This window comes from Panthera pardus, unplaced genomic scaffold, assembly GCF_024362965.1.
Source record: "Panthera pardus isolate Hobbes unplaced genomic scaffold, ASM2436296v1 HiC_scaffold_11, whole genome shotgun sequence".
NCBI lineage: Eukaryota > Metazoa > Chordata > Mammalia > Carnivora > Felidae > Panthera > Panthera pardus.
In genome coordinates, this window is record NW_026526666.1 from 47020401 (window position 1) to 47033216 (window position 12816).

A 12816-nucleotide genomic window follows, 5' to 3' on the forward strand; every position below is an offset into this window, starting at 1 on the left:
TTTGCTCATACATCATTAATGTGGAATAATAGATATAAAAAGTTACTTTTGCTTATGCACAGAGTTTATCTCCTTTGGTATTGTTTAGTTGTATTGAAACCTGTCATGCTTTGAGGTATCCAGAATGATAGTTATGAGAATTTGAGTTCCTACTTCTCTACTTACTGGCTACATGACCTTGAACAAATAAATGCCTTACCCTCACTTTGTATGTCCTTAACAGAACTACATGGATTATATGAGATAATACACATAAAATGCTACCACAGTAACTACCACATAGTAAGCACTAAATTTATATTAGGTAATAATTTTGTGTTGCTTTTCTTCTCCTACTGTTAATCTGAAATTTGTTGTCACTATTTACTTATTGGTATGGGTATATATTTCCCCATTTAAATCATTGATTCAATTATGTGTGAAGCATAATTTACAATATGCTTCACAATTGTACAACTGTACAATATTCAATGAATATATATTTTTGCTATGATTTTGTTAAAATAACACCTGTTGAACCCCAGGGTGTCAGATAGTGAGCTGTGACTGAACAACAAAACCACAAGGGATACTGAATGAAGTAGAGATGTTTATTACTCACAGGTCCTGGAGGAAGCACATGGCATACTGCCAGGGGCCTTATGGGAAATCTCTCTACCTAGGTAGAGAGATCAGCTGAACTGGAGTACATACTTTTATGAGGGTTGATGGGTGGAGTGTTTTGGGGTCTTGGTTCAGATCAGGTCAATTCTAACCAAAAAGAGTAGAGTTTTATCTTAGCTTTGCACAAGGGGAAGGTACACAAGAGGAGGCAGGAGAGAATGTTGCTCACAAGGACTCCTTGAGGAAGTGGTATCAGGAACTTGGATTTGCTTATGTCTCTTCTGGAGATGCACAAGTGAAGGGGCTAATGTCAGTGCGTTCAAGGCCCCTGCGTGCTACTTGGCAGCAATAACATGGGACAGTTTAGCTAAACACTTGGCATTTTGTATTTTAAAGATTCTGTTCAGTGGACATGATTGTGTTTTTGTTATTGAGCCTGATAAGCAAATGCAGTAACTCCAGGAACCACAAATTTTATGCTCAACAGACTGATGGTGATTTGACTCACTTAACATAAAAGTAAGAATATCACTGTAATTAGGTGGTCACATGAAACATCGAGAACAGAGGAAGAAATGAAAAGAGACAGAAGAGAAGACATGAGAGGGATTAGAAAGTACAATATGATGGCAGTGGAATAGTTAGAGGGTGAAGATTAACATTTGTGACAGTTTAGGAGAGAAGAGGTGATAACTGGTGACAACATTGGAATAGTCGATAAGAGGGTGAGAATAAAAAAGAAGCCAAATGTGTGTTCTGGATAGGGTAGCAAATAATTCTTCAGGATTAGATATGCCCTTACGTTTCTTTAGGGCATCTGTATGTATGCTGAAGGTAGTACAGTTAGAAGTAGTCTGTATGGGCAAGAACTTTCCATCTATATTGCCATTTTATTCATAGACAATACACTTAGGAGAAGCTCAGAAAATACGCTTGCTTTAATTTTGCATATTTGCCAAATGCATAGCAGAGTGATTTAGGTTCATAATCATGACAAAGCCATCATCATCATGATTCAGATTTCAACTAACAGTCACTGTGTACCTACTATATATGACATACTTTCACAACAATATGCAATAAGTTATTGCTTTCCCAGTTTTATAGCCAAGTAAATTCAGGCTTAGAAAAATAAGTTAACCTGTCCCAGGTAAAACGGGTAGTAGCTGAGTGAGAATTCAAATCTAGATCCTTTTATCCCAAGTTCCATGGCTTTTCTACTATCTTGTGTCTCTTACTAAGAAAAAGATCAAAACAATGAGTAAATTTATTGCTAATTCATCTATTAAACACTTATTAAGCACTAGTTGCATTTTATTTGCTGATTAGCCAACAATGATAAAAAAAATCAAGGTATGTTATATGTATGAGGAAAAACGAGAGATTGTAAGTGAGATTAAATGCATACATCTATTACATACTCAAGTGATTGGAAAATAGTGAATTCTTAAAATTATAAATATTATGAAATAAAATCTCTCATCCAATGATTTCATCCCTAATGATTAGAAGTTACTGATAATACAAGGGAAAAAAATGAATGGCTTTGAATACATTTATATAGTGAGGCATTCATTGGCTATTTTGTTGAATTTTTACAACAGACTACAACTTTTCTACTTGAGGTTTGGAGAAACAAACTTATAGAAGATGAATAACTTCCTGAACTTTAATATAGGTAGTAAATGGCATAACCATGGCTTGGTGCTAGGCTTGTGTGCCTCCGTGGCCCATCCTCACTTTTTAAAAAAAGTCATAATATTTCTTGGAGCATTTTGTGTACTCTAGTCCTTAACAGAAAGGAAAAGCGGTAGTTGCTTGCTATAGTATTCTGAGTTCCCAATTAAGTCATTTGAATACTAATTCTGGCATAACTCTCAACAGCTGAACCAAGTTGATTTCAAATCCTTCTTTGAAAAGGGTTAGGCAGCCTAAGGAGCACCATTATTTCCCAAGATAGATGGGAAGATCAAAAAAATTCAAAGACCTATAAAAGATGTTTTTACTCCAATTACATTAAACATGTCAAAAATGTTTTTGAGTCTTATGCTTAACTGTAGTCAATGGATAAAATGAAACATACTGAAATTAGATAGGTTGCCTTTTCTGTTAGCTGGTAAAAGGAGTGTATATAGTTTATAGCCCAGTTGAGTGAAAACTTATTTTTTATCTGATCGTATATAATTTAAGCATCTTCTTTAATGTGTTTATTTATCTACCTTCCCAAGGTTTTAGGTGTGCACCCAAGAGGAGAGTTTCATGTCGACTTGTTTTTTGTCTATCCAAGCTTTCCCAAAATAAAGTCCTATTTTTGTCTCATATAATTCAAGAATATTTTCAACCCTTCTAGCCCCATTCTAACTCTTCCTTTCCTGAATTCCAAATTTCTACACCTTTCAATTTTACAGTGTTTATTCTGTCAATTTTTCATTATGATATACTGTTATATGTTTGATTCTGCAAAGGAATATAACAGCTTCTGTCTTATACAGTACTCATTTACTTGTATTATTGCAAATCCTTCACAGAGCTTTGCATATTGCTTTTTGTATAGAATATATTTACTAAATACTTTCATTGATCATTTTTCTTTCTTCTTTCAGGAATTTGTTTTGTATTGTTTCCACTAATCATATAGTTTTTTCCATAGGGAACATGTTCTTCCAGATATTCATTCACCTGTTTTTTCAGCATATATTTATTGAGTCCGCATCAGACACCAGACACTTTCACTAAGTTTGAGATACCATCATGATAAGAGATAAGGTTCCTTGCATTGAATTTACATTCAATGTAGTTCAACCTGTATCCTTAAACAGTGTTGTATCGTGTAAAGAACTTATGTTTGACTTTCTACTTCACCAATTATTAGTTCTGAGATTAATAGTTTCTGAGACTCCATTTTCTTGTCTGTAAAATGGAAATATTGATAGCTACCCCTGTACTTACTGTAAATCCTAGTACTAATGCCAGTGAATACTGGTAAATACAATGAATACTGTAAATCCTAGTAATAATGCCGGTGGATACTGCCAAAAGCCGTGTTCTGCACAGTGGTGCTCAATGTCAATGTCTTTTCTTTTTCCCTTCTTCAGTCTTCCTTTAATACAGCTGTAACTTATGGCCAGGACTATCTACTTGAAGGAATTGTTATATGTTATACTTCCTGCATTCTCTGTTCCCCAATAACTTCTGAGACTCACCTAGTTTTAATACAAGGCATCTTTCTGATACTGTGAAAAGTAGGTTTAACCTGAACATATGATGAACATCTCATTTATCTTGTTTGTTTCTTGGACTCATTTTTTTTTCTTCTAGGATGTTTTACTTCCTTCATACTGTGCTCTCTTTTGAATAATTTTGTACGTTTATTTCTCCCTAAATTTGTTGTTAGTTTTTGACATATTTTGAATGTCCATGAAGATTATATTTTCTTCTTCACAATTTCTTCTCTTGGCATTAAAATATTCTTATCATTATTATGTGTTTTTTTCTAAAATCCTAGACTTCTCTCAGTACGCTTTCATTATTGTTTTTCTTGTGTAGGATGGTGATATATGTAAGGAACACTTCATAATTATCACCTGGCTAATAATTTGGAATTCTTCAGCAAATGATTCTTCGTTAAATAGCACTTCCTTACTTTTGCCACTTCATTTTCTGAATTATCCTGAGCCTCCTGCCCCTAATGGAATGGATGACACTTCTCCCTAATCTTAACAATTGATGAGCTGATTTTCTGACTTTTCTTGGAGTATTCTAAAAATTCTCTTCTTATGTGACTTATATAATCAATTGGTTTCTGGCAGGCAATATCTAGACTTATTTATCACCTAGTTTCAAGTAGCATACAATTGTATAATGTTTATATGGGGAAATCATTAAAGGTAAATTCTTGTTAATTTCCTTCATTTATGTTAAAACATCTATTCACTTTTTTTCTCCTATACAGGAATATGGTGCTTTTTCAAATCATCCTAAACTTTTCAATATCCTCATTTTTTCCCCATTTCTAGTTATTCTAGAAGTGTATTTAGGTTAGGCCCTTGAAAAATAGTGGCATATTTCTTTGAATCATTGAATAAAATTGAATCAGGAAACTGTTTAAGTTTAGTTCTCTATAAAATGGGTTAATGATACTATCTAAACTATAGATTGTAAGAATTAAATGAGATAAGGTTTGTAGACTCCATAGCATCATGCCTGGTAAAAATAAGCAGTAAATGAATGGTAGCTATTAGGATTTTTAGAAATATCATTAACAATAAAACTTCATTAATAATTTTAGGGGATTATCTGACAGCAGACAAAATCAAGATCCTCTGGTAATGTGCTTACTTCTCTATGCTCCAGCATGCTTTGGGGACTTACTTCATGAATTATCTTTTACTTTAGATAAGACTTCTTGCTATTGCCTCCCCTTTTGTGGGGCTTTCTTTTCCTTATCAGTTGATTTTACAAGATGGATTTTCAATAATGTTTGAGTTCTATTCATTTTTTAAACTTAGCTTAATGCTAATTTTTTCATGGAACCTTTATTAGCTGCTCAGAATGAAAAATTTGAAAGCAAAAATTTAAACACCTGGATATATCTATCTCTATCTCTATATCTATATATATAGATATAGAGATATATATAGATCCAAATTTATTTATCCAAATATGTACATATATGTATGTATCTGCACTTCATGACTTTGTAAGCCCAGTTACCTTGCATTAATGCTGGATTTTATAAAATGTGTTTGGTGAACATAAGTAGTTCTTTCCTTGGATTTTAGTTATTTACGTACATGTTTTATGAGATATGTCTACCCTATTGTAGGCCTTGTGAAGTTAGAATTTTTACCTTAACTGCCTTTGTATCCCTTCGGCCTTAAATAAGCTTGTTGAGTAGAAAAATTTTTGTGGAAATGAGTAAATGAATCTAAAACAATTAGTCTCACAATAGAGTCATTGCATGTTTGATTTGGGAGTTACATGGGAAATATTTTCAAAAAAGATCATCTTAGGAATTATGCAGTGTGTTACTTTTTTAATGTAACACTACCTAAAAATCAGATGGGGGGTACTCTTTTGGTACTTTATTAAATAAAATCACTTGTATTCTAGACTGAAGGGTGCTGTAGTGTTTTTATTTCAATTTTTTTTTTTGAGTGGAGGCTCATAAAATAGGATATCACAAGTGGGGAGGAAGAATGAAGTTCCAGTTTAATGGGACCAAATACATGTCAGAGTGGGAGAATTGTGAAGAACATTGTGTCATGATAATGATGCTAATGCCTATAATTTCTATAGCCTGATATGAAAATACTTTTTAAATTCATAAAATTAACAAGGCAGCTCATTGCAGGTTTTCCAAATATCTTATAAGTTCCCAATGAGTATACTTAATATTACATGCCTTAGAGATTGAAAAAACAGATCTTTAGTTTGGCTTTAGAGGTAAAGAACTTTGGTTTCTGATGCCTGTAGTATGTATTAGCAGACATTCTACAGTTTATTTGATAGTCTTACATTTCCTTGAACCACTCTTAACCACTGATATGTTATTCCTAGTAAATTAGAGACATACTTTAGGATAAAAATTAATTCCTAATAGTTACATTAAATTGTGGCATTCATATCTCAGTTATTTTCCTTAGAAAAAATTCAAAAGAGGAGTTTTGATATATTTTAAGATTAAATGGAAATACTGAAGCTGATTGCTTTCAGTACCAAAAAGCTAATTAAAGGCTAACAAAAATTATCTTCTTTTTTTTTTTAATGATTATTTTTCAGAGAGAGAGAGAGAGAGAGAGAGAGAGAGTAAGTGGGGAGGGGCAGAGAGAGAGGGAGACACAGAATCCAAAGCAGGCTCCAGGCTCCGAGCTGTCAGCACAGAGCCCAACACAGGGCTTAAACCCAGGAACCGGGAGATCACGAGATAAGCCGAAGTCAGATGCTTAACTGACTGAGACACACAGGAGTCCCCTAAAATATCTTCTTTAAAAAAAATTTTTTTTTAATGTGTATTTTTGAGAGAGGCGCCGAGAGAGAGGGAGACACAGAATCTGAAGCAGGCTCCAGGCTTTGAGCTGTTGGCACAGAGCCTGACGTGGGGCTCAAACTCACAGACAGTGAGATCGTTACCTGGGCTGAAGTGGGACACTTAACCGACTGAGCCACCCAGGCACCCCACCAAAACTATCTTCTTAATGGAAGAGTCAACTTATTATCTTTTTAAAATTATTCTTTTTTGATATAAACATATAGGTTGGTAGTCAAACAGACAAATAGCTACTGTCATCAAGCATGGTTAAAACAAAAAGATTGTCCAAGAGTTTAGACTTAATTTAGTGTGGAGAAAAAATTGACACAAAAGTGTACATAAACTGATAGTAATTGTGTAGTTATCTAACTTCTGATTAAGAAAAAATGTTATGTATGTTGTTGAACTATTTTATGAAGAAATGACAATTGTATATTTGAAATTTACTTGGGACAGTAGTTTATATAATGAGTTATAAATTTATTGCATTAACATAAGTACTTTTAAAACAGACATATTATAAAGTAAGTTCTTGATAATGATCTTCCATCTATAGAAAAATTAGACTTTGGTACATTTTTTCAGATTTTCTTTGTGTTCAAAAAGAATTGCCTAAGAAGAAATAAAATGCTGGTATTTTGAATGTTGATTCTTTCAGTACCAAAAGGGTCTGTACATTAGTAAACATTTTATGGGTGTTAAGGACTGTATTTACTGTCATTAAAAATAATTGATCTGTGTAAATAGTATAAAATATTATAATTTATTTTTATTTTATAATATTATAATTTATTTTAATATTTAAAATTTTCAAATATTTTAAATATTTAGAAAAATAATATTAAAAATATTAAAATTTTCAACTATTTTAAATATTACTGTAAAACTGTTCATTCTCCATGTATTATTTACTTTGAAAGATAATAAAAGATATTGTAAGATGGTAGATATCAGAAAACAAAAATAACATAGTTGCTCGAAATATATTTAATCAGTTAGTATAGATTTTTCTGTATTTAAAAGCCTTTAATACAGAGTCTCTGGCTATTTAGTAATAGACCATAATCCCAATAAAGTAAAAATCAAGATATGATTGTAAATATATCTTATAAATTTTGAAATAAAATTTAAACATATTTAGTTTATACTTGAAAATAATAATTGTATTTTGAAATGTTGTATTGTTTATGTCATCTTACTTAAACATCACAACATCCTTATGAGGGAAGCAGGACCAGTATTAAAATTCCAATTTTACAAAGGGATAAGTACAGGTTTAGATGTTTAAAGACTTCTTGGTTATGAATAGTTAACGTTTTTTCAAACTGATTTCTTGCTCGATATTTTTCTTCATATTACTGATTGTATAAACTACTCAGCGTTACAGATTTTATCTTTTTTTCAATAGGGCTTCAGAACGTTTCATTTTGCCCTCCATATTGAATATACCTATCATGACTAGTGATATCTCTAACCTCCATTATTTTGTGCTCCTTTTCTTATCATACTTTACCCTATTCTACAAAGTAAGTGTATGTTGAGTAAATAATGGTAACATTAAGGAGAAATAAAATCACATGAGGAAAATAAAATGAAGAGTACTGGAGAGAAAATTACTTAATGTTTTCCCCCTATTTTATTATTGTCATTGCCTTTTGTCACTGCCCTTTTTTTCCTTTTTGCTTTCATACCTTCTTCCTCACTCTGTACCGTGAGAGAAGAAAGTGTCAGGAGATGATGAATATCCATTAATGCTAGTTCTTTAGCTAATTGCACAATGGGGAAATTATGTTACCATCTTGCTTAATTTGGAGCAAGTAAAGGAGCTCAAAAGGATAAAATTCTTTGTAGAAAGAAGTGCCTTCATAGCAGTGGTTCAATAGAGATAGAACAGACTTCAAGTAAATAGAACGTTAAACTCTACAGGGTTTCTTTTTTGTCTGTTTTATTTTGTTTTCACTAGATATATTCATCATCAGTTTTTTTTAATGTATTATTTAAGGTTGCTTTTATTAAGCTTATATTTAACTTTAACAACAGATTTTCCTTCCCTTTTTAATTCAAAAACAAAACAAACTACTTAAATGTAAAAAACTTGTAACAGTCCTTTTGGAGAAGTCAAACATCCAATTTGTATAGATAATTTACAATAATAAGATAATAGACAACGTTAATCAGTTTTGATCAGAATTTCCCCAATGGTGCCATGGGGAAAGCTGATATATGCAATGTTAATACAAAAGTTCTTTTAGTTGATCTGTATTTGATCAACAATTTTTGTTTCCTCTAAAAAATTCGAACTGGTGCCCACAGCATGCCATAAACTTCTCTTTACTGTGTACGTGAACATTTCTTCCTGTCAGTTGAATTCTGAGATTAGTAGAATCAGTTATAATATGTGTTATAAAAAAATTTAGTTTCTACAAACACAATGTTAAATGCTTTGAAAATAGGCAATTATTGAAAATAATTATGTTTAACTAGATGTACGTGGAGTAACTAAAATATTTGTAAGAAAATAATTACAATTTAGATGTATTCTACACTGAGAATGCTTCACAAGTATCTTTAAATTCTCATAACACTTTGAAAAACCAGAAACTGAAAGTCTGATCATCTTAATTGGAGCATTATGTGGCATAAGACATAGTGTGGAATTTTAGTGGTCATTTTTGTTAACAAAAGAAATTATTCAATCTTTTAAGACTGATACATGAATATACATTTTTAAGTGAAAACAAAATATTTAGGGTATGTATATGATAAATTACCTTTTGACTGGCTGATCAACATGATCTTAATCCAACTTTTAAGACATTCCTAAAGATTATTCTATGAAGAAAAATTTTAGAAAGTTAATATCTTCAAATAATGTGCCCCTAGCTGTGAAATGAAGCACCTTCCTTTACTCCATATTCTTGAAGAGGGATTAAAATAACATTTTAAATTGATATTTATAAAGAATAGAAGAAACTACATGCCTCTTGCTCTTTGGAGAGAAGTGATAATCATGATTTATTTATTGATACAACTAATATTTCTTGAGCACTCAGTATATGACAGCATCATGCTAGGTTCCTGGGATTCATTAAGACAAAAAAAAAAATCTTGTCCTCAAGGATTTTATAATCTGACAGGTAAACCAATTGACAGGAAAACAACTAGAGAAGAAAACAGCATTACTAATAAGGAGGAGAGTAATGGACACTTAGTATTCTTTTAGGATGTTCAACCTGGATGTCTCCTCAGGCTATTAAAAAAAAAAAAAAAAAAGTAAATGCATTCTCTTAAGGAGAACTCTCAGTGCTAACCAGGATTTAAGGGTGTATAACCTTATCTCCCAAATCTTCACCATTTTGCTCTTATGGATCCCATTATTTTCACATATAGTATTACCTTTGATTTCCCCAATTTTCTTATAGGTTAGACACTTCTTAGGAGCCTGCCCCTGTGACCCCATCTGAGGTAGACCTCTGGTGAGACATGACTGGTTTTCAACATGACATGACATGCCTATTTCCTCAATGTGATAGGCTCTATCATATGTTGTATTAATTAATTGTCTTTTTCCTTCTAATTTTATGTAAGAGTGGGGACCTTGCATGCTTTCTGTGAGGCTTTATCTCCAGGGCTGAAACAGTGCCCAACCCACTGGGGATTGCTCAATAAGGTTTTGTTGACAGTAAAAAATAAGTTTTAGAAACAATATTTTTTTTAACTGCAAGTTTCTCACTATTTAATGTGACAATGTTAATTGTTAATTTTACCAAATATGTAGTTACTCCAAAATTGTTTTATCTTGGATATTTTTTTCTGAGAAGTATCTTTTCAGATCATTGTTCTGCATAACAGAGTTTGGGAAACATACATACACATTAGAAGGTTATGTATGTATACATATTATATGTATATACATATATAATGTATACATATTAGAAGGTTCTTACACAATTTTATTGTTTTAAAGTGATCAAATTAAGAATGTTTATAAAAAATATCATTCTAGGTGCTAAAATTAAAATGCTTGTCTCCAAGTTGGTTATGAACTTAAATGTCAACAAATACGAATTTGTAAAATAGTAATGAAAAAAGTTATGCATTTCTATAGCCATTTATTTAGGCTCATTAATTTTTGAGTTCCTTTTTACTTTTGACATTACTGTAAAACATTTTTCTCCCTTGAGTAAAAATGCTCAAATGATATTTTCATCACATACTTATTTGTGACCCTTTTAAAATACATCTCAGTGTATAAAATAAACAAAAGTCATAATCTTGTAACTATGTCTGGAATCTTTCAGAAGGAGTATGTTGACATGGTTAAATATTTCTTATTTAAACTTGTGCTTAAAATTTATTATTTTTAAATCCACAAGAATTGTTTTAATTCTATTTTGCATTTATACTTTTAAAAATAGTATTTTAACTTATTAGAAAGGAGTGTATTTACCCAATCTACATGTAAATGTCAGCTTTTAAGAACGTTGACTGCTTTACTGTATGATAAAATAATGCAGCAAGTGTGGAATTCTTTTAAATATTTTCCAATTTGACCAACTGTTTAAGTATATTTCATCCACAGTGTATTTCACTGGGACGAGTTGGTTTGAGGAGTACTTGACAGGGTAACAGGGTCCTTGAAGTGTATAATGTCATCCTTATAATCACTCTGCTTTGTTTATTTATTTATTTATTTATTTATTTATTTAATTTTTTATGTTTATTCATTTTTGAGAGACAGAGAGAGACGGAGTGTGAGCAGGGAGGGGCAGAGAGAGAGGGAGACTCTCAGCTGTCAGCTGTCTGCACAGGGGCCAAACTCAGGAACAGCGAGTTCATGGTCTGAGCTGAAGTCTCAGATGCTCAACCGATTAAGCCACCCAGACCCCCCTAGAGAATTAGATTTCTTTTTTTTTCCCAAGGGATACAGGAGTACTGATGCATAGGGGCACTTGTACCCCAATGTTTATAGCAGCACTCTCAACAATAGCCGAATTGTGGAAAGAGCCTAAATGTCCATCAACTGATGAATGGATAAAGAAATTGTGGTTTATATACACAGTGGAGTACCATGTGGCAATGAGAAAGAATGAAATATGGCCCTTTGTAGCAATGTGGATGGAAGTGGAGAGTGTGATGCTAAGTGAAATAAGCCATACAGAGAAAGACAGATACCATATGTTTTCACTCTTATGTGGATCCTGAGAAACTTGACTCTGCTTTATTTTGAATCACAACTTTGCCACTAACTGGGACAGGACAAGTTGCTTGCTCCCTGTACCTATTCCCTGATCTGTACAGTTGAGATAATAATAATGCATGTTTTACAGAGTTGTTATGAGGATTTATTTATATAAAACTTGTGAATTACTTAAAACTGTGCCTGGCTCACAGTGAATACTTATTAGTAAATATTAGTAAATTATTACATGTTGATATAGTTCATATAATTTGACGGGCAAGAAGAAAGTTTATTTTCAGATATATTCTCCATACCAATTAGATTTACCAATAGACAATCAAATCTTGGTTTTAAATGAAACCAAGGGATGATGGATGTCTTTATACTGTATAAACATCCTTTAGGAAAATTACTGTTTTTAAGTTTTCAGATTTCAAAGTTAGAGCAATGCTGATTCTTTTACTTCCTAGTTGTTGTGTGTTCAGGCAGTTTACTTAACTTCTCAAAGCCTTGGTTATCTATATAAAGGGGATGAATCCGTGCTTCATAGAGTTACTATGAGGATCAAAGGAGGAAATTTACATAAAACACTTAGTACCTTGCCAGATATAGTATGTGATTGTTAGCTTTTTGTTATTACTATTATTATTGTTGTGTTAACTTTATTGTATAGCTAATTATTTCAGAAAATCACTTTAAATGAAAAAAAAGAAATCTACAAACACAAAAATCTCATGATAAAAATCAGAAATTACTGAGAACTGAGGACTAAGAACAATAAAAGAGGTGAGTGATAACAAAAGATAAATTTTGCCTGCATTGCAATTTTGCCTAAGACAAAACTATATACAAGAACAGTTTTATTTGTCCCTCATTATTGTCAGTGAACGTTTATTAGGCTTACCCATGGTCATGCTCTTGTAAGGGTCCATTAAATAGACATGACACTTACTCTTTAGGAGGGTATAATGAAATGTATTCTTTCTATGTATAAACTATC

The 12816-nt window shown here is 32.0% G+C and overlaps 1 protein-coding gene across 1 annotated transcript in view; it reads left to right on the plus strand.

Annotated features, from left to right (window-relative positions):
* The window catches only part of NEGR1 (neuronal growth regulator 1), an 843544-nt gene that overhangs the window by 9807 nt on the left and 820921 nt on the right, over window positions 1–12816 (plus strand). The window lies entirely within an intron of this gene.